Source organism: Arachis ipaensis, chromosome B5, assembly GCF_059453495.1.
Source record: "Arachis ipaensis isolate K30076 ecotype BB chromosome B5, ASM5945349v1, whole genome shotgun sequence".
Taxonomy (NCBI): domain Eukaryota; kingdom Viridiplantae; phylum Streptophyta; class Magnoliopsida; order Fabales; family Fabaceae; genus Arachis; species Arachis ipaensis.
This window is the reverse complement of record NC_142440.1, coordinates 54,505,065-54,517,626: the sequence shown is the minus strand read 5'-3', so window position 1 is coordinate 54,517,626 and position 12,562 is coordinate 54,505,065. Positions and strand designations below refer to the sequence as shown.

At 38.2% G+C, this 12,562-nt stretch overlaps 1 non-coding gene across 1 annotated transcript; it reads right to left on the bottom strand.

The window, feature by feature from the left end:
- Positions 1-6,845: 6,845 nt before the first annotated feature.
- Positions 6,846-6,954, bottom strand: LOC148564225 (small nucleolar RNA R71). The gene has a single exon (XR_015885022.1). It is a non-coding gene; the product is annotated as a small nucleolar RNA R71 (small nucleolar RNA).
- Positions 6,955-12,562: the final 5,608 nt, after the last annotated feature.

Sequence of the window (12,562 nt, the reverse complement as noted above, 5' to 3'; positions counted from 1 at the left end):
GGTGGAGGCATACTGGAGGTCGAACACGTTTAACCTCCAGTTTGAGGTCAAACTGGAGGTTAAACGTGGAAGCTTAGAATGGTAGCCCTGGAGGTGTCGAACACGTTTAACCTCCAGTTTGAGGTCAAACTGGAGGTTAAACGTGGAAATGGAGAGAGCAACCCTGGAGTAGAAAAGCTGTCGAACACGTTTAAGCTCCAGTTTGAGGTCAAACTGGAGCTTAAACGTGGAATGGTTCCCTGGTACTCTTCCTGGTTCTGGCGTTTAACCTCCAGTTTGAGGTCAAACTGGAGGTTAAACGTGGAACTCCTCCCTGGGTGGCATACTCATTCTGGCGTTTAACCTCCAGTTTGAGGTCAAACTGGAGGTTAAACGTGGAATGCTCCTTAAGTGAGGCTTTTCATTCTGGCGTTTAACCTCCAGTTTGAGGTCAAACTGGAGGTTAAACTTCAATCCCAGCATTTCTTATCCTTCATGATTTTGGCGTTTAAGCTCCAGTTTAGGCTTAAACTGGAACTTAAACTCCACATGTGATATTCAAGCTTCCTTTATTGATTTTGTTGCTTCCTTGCTTAGCCTCTTCTTCCCTGAAATCATCCAAACAATTGCATCAAAGTCTTGCAAAATTTCATGAGAAATCTTCCATTCATAACATTTAAGTAATATAACTAAAACTCATGGAATTTGCATCAAAATTATATTGTTTCGATGGTTCATTGCTTTGTTCTTCATTTAACCATTTTTGGTTACTTTAAGCTCAAGAAAATGCATAAAACAACTAAAACTAACAGAAAAATGCTAGTGAAACTAGCCTATGATGCCTTGGCATCACGAACGCACTGTACACATCCGCGCCCATGCCTACATACCCCAACTGCGCGAAAGCACACCCGACGCTTCCGCGCCACTCACTCATTGTCTGACCCACGCGGACGCGCACCATGCGCGTACGCGTGGATTCAAATTCATATACCCTAAGGGACGCAAAGAGCACAGCGCAGTCGCGCACCCTAACATCCCCCCTCACTCCCTCTTCGTCTCACCCTCAGCCTTACCTTCACTCCTCTCTGCAACTGCCGTTGAGCGCCGCCGCGACTCCCAACTCTCCTTTTCTTTCCCACTTCTCCTCTTCTCTCACCGTTCTCTCTTCTATGCTCCCTCTCTCACCCTCGGCCTCTCACCCCTTCTACCACCCTCACCGCACCTCTCTCTCTGCCCTACATCACCGCCACCACTGCTGGGCGGCGCTGTCCCTCTCCTTTCCCCTATCCATTCCCGATTCTGTTCTGCCTCTACTTCTAGGTTTCACTCACCCCTTGCTCTTTTTCTTTACCACTTTCCATTAATTTTGTCATGCTTAGATTAGTTTAATTAGTTGAATACTCTGTTTGCTAGGCTAGTTAGATATGCATGTTTTAGTTGATGCTAGGTTGTTAGGTAGCTAGGTTGTGGTTAGATGATTCTAGGCCTGATAAGATCTCCGTTTGTGTTTAATTGTTTGAGTGTTACATGATGAGTATGATGTGTGGTGTGCTCTGTCTTATATGCTCTGTTTCACTACTGTCTTGCTTGCTTAATGTCGCCAAGTCATATGAATTCCTTGATTGTTTGATATGCTGAATTCATATGACTGATTTTTGCTGTTGTTTGCTATCCGGGAACATCCGATTTACTACCGGAATGTTGCCCAATTTTCTAGAAATTGTTTTTGGTTTTAAACATGTTACCTATAACTGAACTTCGTGCTTTTGGAATTGAGTACTCATTTGATTACACAAAGCCCAATTCTTAGGTAACTTTGGGTTGGTTCTTCCATGTTTATTATGTTTTCCGGGATTTGCTTTGAACCCTCACATGCCTTCACCTTTCAAGTTAATCTAATGCCTTTGGATTGTGCTTCACTCACCATTTGATTTAACTTGAAATTGTGTTGAATATGGTTCATACATTTTCAACAATTGGTTATTTCAACTTGTGTAACTCTTTTTTCACTCAAATTAGTTTCCAACTTAGTTTACGTTACACAAAATGCATTTCAACCTTTGCAACACTAATTATTGCATTATCCATGACCGCGACATTGATTGATGACTTACTTTCAATTAATTGCTTCTTTTGCAATCTCATATTTCATCATCAATGACTGTTTCTCCCTCAGGTTTGTGAGTATGCTTGTTATCCATACTTGTGATTCATTGTGATTAAGCAAATATCCATCGTACCCCTAACCCTTGAACTAGTTTTTCAAACTTTTAACTTGCCTAACCTGCTGGTTTTTCTTTTCAGCTTTCAACTAACCCTTTTTAACCATTCTTTTTGGGTATGATGCTCATTAAGCTTATTAAACAAGCATGATGTGATTATCGTTTACATTCTTGGTTTGTAACCTTGTTTTCTTTTCTACCTTGTGATTACTTGCATTCCAAGAATTTTCTTTTCTTCACTCACTTCAGGAATATGCCATAGCTTGCTTGCTATCTCTCTACTTGGCTATGTCCTTATATCATATCAAATTTGCATTCAGGATGGCCGATAGAGGAAAAGAAAAGGCTTCTACCTCAAGAAAGAGGAAGAAATCTCAAGCCTCTACCCTCTCTCCTTATGCCAACTATGCAAAGAACCCACTTAATGAAGTGGGTAAACAGAATCAGCTGCTACCTACCTATTGAAAGACAAAGCTGAACATTGAGAAGAAATTGGCCCTTCCCAATGACCTGAGGCACTCCATTAATACCCACATTCAGGGATTGGACTTAGGGTTTGTTGATAGGGATGTGGGATGGATAAACACTTCATGGGTCAAGGAGTTCTACTGCAACCTCTTCCGCACGACTCTTGAGTTAGTCCACCTATGGGGCGGGCAGGTCTTAGTGACTGAGGCTGCTATTGAGGGTGTTTTGCATTGTCTACCTCAGACTGGTGATACATGTGCATACCAGGAGGCAGAGATAGCGATAAATGCTATGACCTTTGATTATGAGGCGCTGAAGTGTGTTATTGCCACACCAGACGCCCCTTGGGTGATGGATTCTAAAAACAAGAGGCCTAAGGGGATGTTATTTACCTATCTGTCTAGAGAGGCTAGGACTTGGCAGCAGATATTCGCCCACTGATGAGCAGATAATTTATACCCTTTTTGGCATTGTTTTTACATAATTTTTAGTATGTTTTAGTTACTTTTTATTATATTTTTATTAGTTTTTATGCAAAAATCAAATTTCTGAACTTTATTATGAGTTTGTGTATTTTTCTACAATTTCAGGTATTTTCTGGCTGAAATTGAGGGACCTGAGCGAAGATCTGATTCAAAGGCTGAGAAAGGACTGCAAATGCTGTTGGATTCTGACCCTCCTGCACTCGAAGTGGATTTTTTGGAACTACAGAAACTCAATTGGCGTGCTCTCAATTGTGTTGCAAAGTAGACATCCTGGGCTTTCCAGCAATGTTTAATAGTCCATACTTTGCCCGAGATTTGATGGCCCAAACTGGCATTCAAATGCCCTCCAGAGACCCTTTTCTGGAGTAAAATGCCAGAACTGGCACCAAAACTTGAGTTAAACGCCCAAACTGGCGCCCAAGCTGGCCTTTAACTCCAAGAATGGCCTATGCACATGAAAGCTTCAATGTTCAGCCCAAGAACACACCAAGTGGGTCCCGTAAGTGGATTTTTGCACTATCTGCACTTAGTTACTCATTTTCTGTAAACCTAAGTTACTAGTTTAGTATAAATAGCACTTTTTACTATTGTATTCGATCAGCTTATGCCATTATTCACGTTTGGAGGCTGGCCATTCGGGCATGCCTAGACCTTGTTCTCTTATGTATTTTCAATGGTGGAGTTTCTACACCTCATAGATTAAGGTGTGGAGCTCTGCTGTTCTTCATGAATTAATGCAAGTACTATTGTTTTTCTTTCAATTCACGCCTACTTCTTCTCCAAGATATACTCTCATATTTAATTCAGTTAAGTCAGAATGAAGGGGTGACCCGTGACAATCACCCACTATCTTCGTTACTCGCTTAGCCAAGATCTGCGTGCCTGACAACCACAAGCGGTCTACATGATGTTCAACGTAGTCATTGGATGACAGCCGGAGTATATTCTCTTCAGTCTCTGATCTACGATTCGCATCGTCTCTCCTAACAACAGAGCATCTGAATCTGAGATTAGAACCTTCGTAGTATAGGCTAGAACCATTGGCAACATTCCTGAGATCGGGAAAGTCTAAACCTTGTCTGTGGTATTCCGAGTAGGATGTGGGAAGGGATGACAGTGAAGAGCTTCAAACTTGCAAATGTTGGGCGCAGTGACAGTGTGCAAAAGGATAGAGAGATCCTATTCCGACGCTAGTGAGAACCGACAGATGATTAGCCGTGCGGTAGCTGTACATGGTATTTTTCATCCGAGACGAGAAATCCGACAGTTGATTAGCCGTGGAGAGATCGTACCTGGTATTTTTCACCCGAGAGGATCATACAACTTTCCATGGAAGGGAGCATGCATGATTGGAAGAAGACAATAGGAAAGCAGAGGTTCAGAAGCAACAAAGCATCTCCAAACGCTTATCTGAAATTCCAACCAATGAATCACATAAGTATCTTATTTTATTTTATGTTTGTTTTATCTTTTAATTATCAAAACCTCATAACCATTTGAATCCACATGACTGAGATTTACAAGATAACCATAGCTTGCTTCAAACTGACAATCTCCATGGGAAGGACCCTTACTCACGTAAGGTATAACTTGGATGACCCAGTACACTTGCTGGTTAGTTGTGCGGAGTTGTGAAAAGTGTGAATCACAATTTCGTCCAACAAGTTTTTGGCGCCGTTGCCGGAGATTGTTCGAGTTTGAACAACTGACGGTTCATCTTGTTGCTTAGATTGGGTAATTTTATTTTATGTTTAAGCTTTTTATTTTTATTTTCGAAAAAAATACAAAAAAAAATTTTGTGTTTCTTGTTTGAGTCTTATGTCAAATTTTAAGTTCGGTGTCAATTGCATTTTTTTTTAATTTTCTCAAAATTTTTTAAAATTCATCATGTGTTCTTTCTTGATCTTCAACTTATTCTTGATGATTTTCTTTGTTTAATCTTGTGATTTTCTTGTTTTGTGCTTTTTGTTATTTTTCATATGCATTTTCGAATTCATAGTGTCTAAACATTAAAAATTTCTAAGTTGGTGTCTTGCATGTGTTTCTTTTCTTAAAAATTTTCAAAAATATGTTGTTGATGTTCATCATGATCTTCAAAGTGTTCTTGGTGTTCATCTTGATATTCAAAGTGTTCTTGCATGCATTTTTTGTTTTGATCTAAAATTTTTATGTTTTGTTTCATTTTGTTGTTTTTCTCTTTCTTCAATAAATCAAAAAAATCAAAAAAATAATATCTTTCCCTTATTTCACTCATAAATTTCAAAACTTTGGGTCGACTTAGTCAAAAAATTTTTAAAATTTAGTTGCTTCTTGTTAGTCAAGTCAAAATCTCAATTTAAAAATTCTATCTTTTCAAACCTTTTTCAAAAATCAAATCTTTTTCATTTTTCTTCTTAATATTTTCGTAAATTTTAAAATTGATTTTCAAAATCTTTTCCTTAATTTTAAATCATAATTTTCAAAATTATTGCTAACAATTAATGTTTTGATTCAAAAATTTCAAGTTTGTTACTTTCTTATTAAGAAAGGTTCAATCTTTAAATTCTAGAATCATATCTTTTAGTTTCTTTTTAGTCAAGTCACCAACCTTAATTTTAAAAATCAAATCTTTTTAAATTCCTTTTTCAAATCTTTTTTCAAAATAAATTTTAATCATATCTTTTTCAAAATTTAATTTCAAAATCTTTTTCTAACTTCTTATTTATTTTCAAATCTTTTTTAATTAAACACTTGATTTGTTTCTTTTAATTTTAAAAAGTTTACTATTTCTTATGTTTTTCAAAACCACCTAACTACTTCTCCACTTATAATTTTCGAAAATCACTAACCACTTTTTCAAAATCCTTTTTAATTACCTAATTATTTTAAATTCTAATTTTATTTTTATTTCTTTTAATATTTTGGAATACTAACCAATAATTAAAATAAAAACAAAAAATATTTTTCTTTTCTTTTAATTAATATTCGAATACTCTTTCTCTCATCTCTTTCTATTAATTTTATTTATTTACTAACACTTCTCTTCTACTTATAATTCGAACCCTCTCCCTCTCTCTGTGTTCGAATTCTTCTTATCCTCTCTCTACCTCGTTCTTCTATTCTTCTATTCTTATAGTCACATAAAGGAATCTCTATACTGTGACATAGAGGATTCTCTTCATTTTTGTTCTCTTCTTTTTTCTATGAGCAGAAACAGGGATAAAGAGATTCTTGTTGAAGCTGATCCTGAACTTGGAAGGACTCTGAAGAGGAAGCTAAAATAAGCTAAAGCACAATACTCCGGAGAGGACCTTCGAGAAATATTCGAAAAAGAAGAAGACATGGCAGCCGAAAACAACAACAATGGTGGAGATTCAAGGAAGATGCTTGGTGACTTTACTGCACCAACTTCCGACTTCTATGGAAGAAGCATCTAAATTCCTGCAATTGGAGCAAACAAATTTGAGCTTAAGCCTCAATTAGTTTCTCTAATACAGCAAAATTGCAAGTTTCATGGACTTCCATTGAAAGATCCTCATCAGTTCTTAGCTGAATTCTTGCAAATCTGTGACACTGTTAAGACCAATGGGGTTGATCCCGAGGTCTACAGACTTATGCTTTTCCCTTTTGATGTAAGAGACAGAGCTAGGATATGGTTGGATTCACAACCTAAAGAAAGCCTGAACTCTTTCCACCTCAAAAGTTGAGCAAGCTCAGAGTGGAAGTCCAAACCTTCAAACAGAAGGAAGGTGAATCCCTCTATGAAGCTTGGGAAAGATACAAGCAGTTGATCAGAAGGTTTCCTTCTAACATGCTTTCAGTATGGAGCATCCTATGTATATTCTATGATGGTCTGTCTGAATTGTCTAAGATGTCCTTGGATCACTCTGCTGGTGGATCTCTTCATCTGAAGAAAACGCCTGCAGAAGCCTAGGAACTCATTGAGATGGTTGCAAATAACCAGTTCATGTATACTTCTGAAAGAAATCCTGTGAATAATGGGATGACTCAGAAGAAAGGAGTGCTTGAGATTGATACTCTGAATGCCATATTGGCTCAGAACAAAATATTGACTCAGTAAGTCAATATGATTTCTCTGAATCTGACTGGAATGCAAGCCGCATCTGGCAGTACTAAAGAAGCTTCCTCTGAAGGAGAAGCTTATGACCCTGAGAATCTTGGAATAGAATAGGTGAATTACATGGGAGAATCCTATGGAAACACTTACAATCCTTCATGGAGGAATCATCCTAATTTCTCATGGAAGGATCAGCAGAAGCCTAATCAAGGCTTCAATAATAATAATAATGGTCGGAGAAATAAGTTTGGAAATAGCAAGCCTTTTCCATCATCTTCTCAGCAACAGATAGAGAATTCTAAGCAGAGCATCTCTGACTTAGCAACCATAGTCTATGATCTATCTAAGACCACTCTCAGTTTCATGACTAAAACAAGGTCTTCCATCAGAAATTTGGAGGCACAAGTGGGTCAGCTGAGTAAAAGAGTTACTGAAATCCCTCCTAGTACTCTCCCAAGCAATACAGAAGAGAATCCAAAGAGAGAGTGCAAGGCCATCAATATACCCAAAGTGGCCGAACCTATAGAGGAGGAAGAGGCAGTGATTTCCAGTGAGGAAGACCTCAATGGACGTCCACTGACCACTAAGGAGTTCCCTAATAAGGAACCAAAGGAATCTGAGGCTCATACAGAGACCATAGAGATTCCACTGAACTTACTGTTGCCATTCATGAGCTCTGATGAGTATTTCTCCTCTGAAGAGGATGAAGATATTATTGAAAAGCAAGTTGCTCGGTATCTAGGAGCAATCATGAAGCAGAATGCCAAGTTATTTGGTAATGAGACTTGGGAGGATGAACCTCCATTGCTCATCAATGAACTGAATGCCTTTGATCAACTGAAATTACCTCAGAAGAAATCGGATCCTGGAAAGTTCTTAATACCTTGTATCATAGGCACCATGACCTTTGACAAGGCTCTGTGTGACCTTGGGTCAGGAATAAACCTCATGCCTGATGATAAGTCATCTTATGCTAGCTTTTCAAGTATTTTTCACTTGTTTCATTAGGTTTTATGCACTTTCTTGCATTAGAAGTAAGTGATTTGGAGTGGATTTGCATGGTTTTGTTGAATCAATTAATCATCCTTTATTTGACATTAAATCATGAGGTTTAAGCTAAAATTAGTTGGTTTTTGAATAATTTATGAACCTTGTGAATTTGGTGATACTTTGATTGCTTGTTTTGATTACTTGTAGGTGAAGAAATGGTTGAAAAAGGAATTTTTGGCACACTTTTGAAAATAGAGCACGCTTTGGACCTTAGGCCACGCTTTGAAAAGCGTGACGCAAGGTACAAAAGTGTGGCGCACAAAGGAGGCAAGGGTGCTCAGTTTAATCACCTAACTAAGCGCCAGTGGAAGCATGACCAAAGGCAAGGCCATGGATGACCAAGGAAGCACCAAGGCTTATGGCGTTAAGTTAGCTTTACTAGCTGAGCGCTACAAGAAACAAAGAAGCATGGGCACCGAGTTAAATTTTTTTACCTTTATCGTGCCTCTCCAAGAAAAAAATGCAAGACGCTACACCTAGTAGTGAAACCACCAAGTTTCGAACCTTGCACCTAGGGAGCCAAGAGAAGCCCTACTCCAAGGGAAATTAGCCAAAAAGCATTCACCAAGACTTGAACCTACACCTGAGGGATAACAAGAAGGCGCTACTCCAAGGAGGGCAAGGACGCTCAGTTGCTTTACTTAACTGAGCGCTACCCTATATTGTTAGGCATAAGGAAAATTGGCTTCACAAAATGCATCCAGTGGGATTCGAAAGGGGGAGCTTCCACTCAAAGCAAAGTAATGCTATGTTACTTCTACTCCACTGAGCGCTACTTGTAAAGGAAAATTGGGCCAAAGTGTTGGAGCAATGTTTCGAACCTGGAGCTTCCTTGCACAAGTGCTCCTTACATTGCAAATGGCCAATGAAATTGGCGTTGAATTGCTCTCCTCAAGGCTCGAACTTGGAGCTTCCACTCAAAGCAAAGTAACACTACGTTACTTCTTCTTCACTGAGTGCTACTTATGAAATAAAATTAGCACAAAATAGGAGAAGGAAGGCTCGAAGGAGGGACCGTGTACAAGCTTGAGGCGCTGAGTTAACTCTTCCTCACTTAGCGCTAGTTCAACAACAAAGGGGCCAAGGAACACAAGCATATGTAGCGCTCAGTTACTTTAAGTAACTGAACGTTACCCTGGAGCCATGCACGCACAAAATTGATGTGCATGGGACCAAGACTTGGAGCGCTCAATTAACTTAGTTAACTGAACGCTCCCCTGGAGGTGCACTATGGGCCAATTTCACTTCAATTGCTATTTTGGATTCAATTCTTCACCAAATGAGAAGCCCACTCCAAATTCTAAAAATCAAAAATAGAAAGTATATAAATAGGACTTAGTTTGATTTAGACAGGACTTTACCTTTTACCTTTTGCTCACTTTTGAATTTTCATTATGATTTTGAGCTTTGAATTGGGGAATTGGGATTGAGAACTGAGTTCTCTCCTCCTTGTTCTCACTTTTGCATTTTTTGCTTTCTGTTTTTGAATTGTGGATAGAGATTGAAGGAATTCTGTTTCAATCCTTGATCTACAATTCATCTTTGTTCTCTTCTGCATAATTCTAAGATTTTGGAACTGGACTTGGGATTTTGATTTCATTTTCATTTCTCCTGCTGCTTTTGCTATCTTCCTTTGGATCTTGAATTGAGATTTTGAAGAGTTCCATTGATTCAAATTCTGAGAATCATCTCTCACTCTTCCTCTCAATTGATCTAAGGATTGGGTCTAAATCTTATTTACTATTTTTAAATTTTCTTTTCTTCTACAAATTGTTCTCTATTGGATCACAGAAGGGATTGAGATCTAGACTTGTTTTCTAGTCTCATTGAGCCTATGAGCTCTTGAATTTCTTTCCTAGATCTTGCAATTGAGTTGAATCTACTTTCTGCTTTGTTCTTCCCTGAAATTTGCCAAATCTGTTTAGATTTACTGTATTTAGCTCATCTTCTTTACTTTCGGTTGTTGATCTCTGAATCCCAGCACCCCACACCCCTTTATTATTCAAGCAATTTACATTTCTTGCACTCTAAGATTCAGCTATTTACATTTCTTGCAATTTAAGATTCATCTCTTTACATTTCTTGCACTTTAATATTCAACTCTTTTACTTCTTCTATTCTTTAATTTACCGTCAATTTTCCCTCTCCCTTTTAATTTCATGCAATTTAGCTTCTGTTGGTCACAATTCAATCAAATCATCAATTATTTGCTTAACTAAATCAATCACCTAACTAAAATTGCTCAATCCTTCAATCCCTGTGGGATCGACCTCACTCATGTGAGTAATTACTACTTGATGTGACCCGGTACACTTGCAGGTGAGTTTTAGGTGTTGGAATTTCGGTTGTAACCCATCAAGTTTTTGGCGCCATTGCCGGGGATTGATTAGATTGACAATGATTAAGTAAGGTGGTGGTCTAGATTAAGCACTTTTTCTTTTTCTTTTTACTAAGCATACTAACTTTTTAAATTTTTGCTTAAGCTAACACTAACTTCACTCTAGCAATAGAGTGTTTATTTCTGGTTCCTGGTTCTGTGTTTATGTCAGGAGGAAGAAGCGATGAATCTACACTTTTTGATCCTGAAACACTTTGGAGGTTGAGAAGAGAACCAAGAAATGGAGGAAAATCCAATAAATCCACTAGTGGGAGTGGCCAACAACAATGGTCAACCCCAAAGGAGAGTTTTGGCTTCATATACGTTTGCTAATCCAAGGCATTGTGGGAGTAGCATCCTTACCCCAAATGTCAATGCAAACAACTTTGAATTGAAACCCCAACTCATCACTTTGGTACAAAACAACTGCTCCTATGGAGGAAGCCCTCTAGAAGATCCAAATCAGCATTTATCTACTTTTTTGAGGATCTGTGACACAGTGAAGTCCAATGGTGTGTATCCAGACACATATAAATTACTGCTATTCCCATTTTCATTGAGGGACAAGGCTGCTCAATGGCTTGAAACCTTTCCATAAGGAAGCATCACTAGCTGGGAGGATCTAGTGAATAAATTTTTGGCCAAGTTTTACCCCCCTCAAAGGATCATCAGGCTCAAGACTGAGGTGCAAACTTTCACACAAATGGATGTAGAATCTCTCTATGAGGCATGGGCGAGGTACAAGGCCCTGATTAGAAAATGTCCCCCTAAAATGTTTAATGAATGGGACGTCCTTCAAAACTTCTATTAAAATTGACTCTTAAGGCTTAGAAAGCACTAGACCATTCAGCAGGAGGCTCTTTGCAACTTATGAAGACAGTAGAGGAGGCTCAAAACCTCATTGATTTGGTGGCAAACAATTGATGAGATATTTTGGTGAGAAACGAATCTTTTCCAAAACATCATAAAACTAACCGGCAAGTGTACCGGGTCGTATCAAGTAATAAAAACTCACGGGAGTGAGGTCGATCCCACAAGGATTGAAGGATTGAGCAATTTTAGTTTAGTGGTTGATTTAGTCAAGCGAATCAAGTGTTGGTTGAGTGATTTGTGACTTGCAGAATGTAAATTGCATGAAATTAAAGAAAGCAGGGAATTAAATTGCTGAATCTTAAAGAACAAGAAATTAAATGGCAGAAACTTAAAGTGCAAGAAATGTAAATTGCGGAATCTTAAAGTGCAAGGAATATAAATTGCTTGAAATGTAAAGGGAATTGGGGAATGGATTTGCAGAATTTAAACAAGGAAAAACTAAATTGCATCAAACAGAAGAGGGAAAGGGAATTGGGATTAAACCGGATCTTGAAACAGTAAAGTAAATGAACAGAAAAAGCAATAAGCAGGGAATTGAAATGAGAAATTCAGATCTCAGGACCCAGAGACTAGAAAACCAAGTCTAGATCTCAATGCCTTCCTAGATCCAACAAGAACAATAGCAAGGAAATTGTAAATTGCAAAGAGAATAGATGAAGTAAGTAACAGAAACAGAAATGCTAATTCAATTAACAGTAAAGGAAACAGAGAGATCCAAGATTGAGATTGAAACAGAATTTCTTCAATTCTCCAATCCAAGATCCAAGACAAAAGTCAAATGAAATTGAAAGCAATGAAAGCAAGAAATTAAAGTTCACTCAAGTTCAAAAGCTCTTCGAAAACTATTATGAAAATTCTAAAAGGAAAGCTCTAAAAGAAAACTCTCCCGAAAAAGCTCTCCAAACAAATTGAATTCTATCCTATTTATACACTTTCCAAAATGATCTTCAAGCCTTGAGTTGGGCCTTTGTTCTTGGTGGAATTGGGTTGAAAGAGGCCTTGGTTGATTGCTCTTGAAGATTGAAGAAGAACCGAAGTGAACCAATTG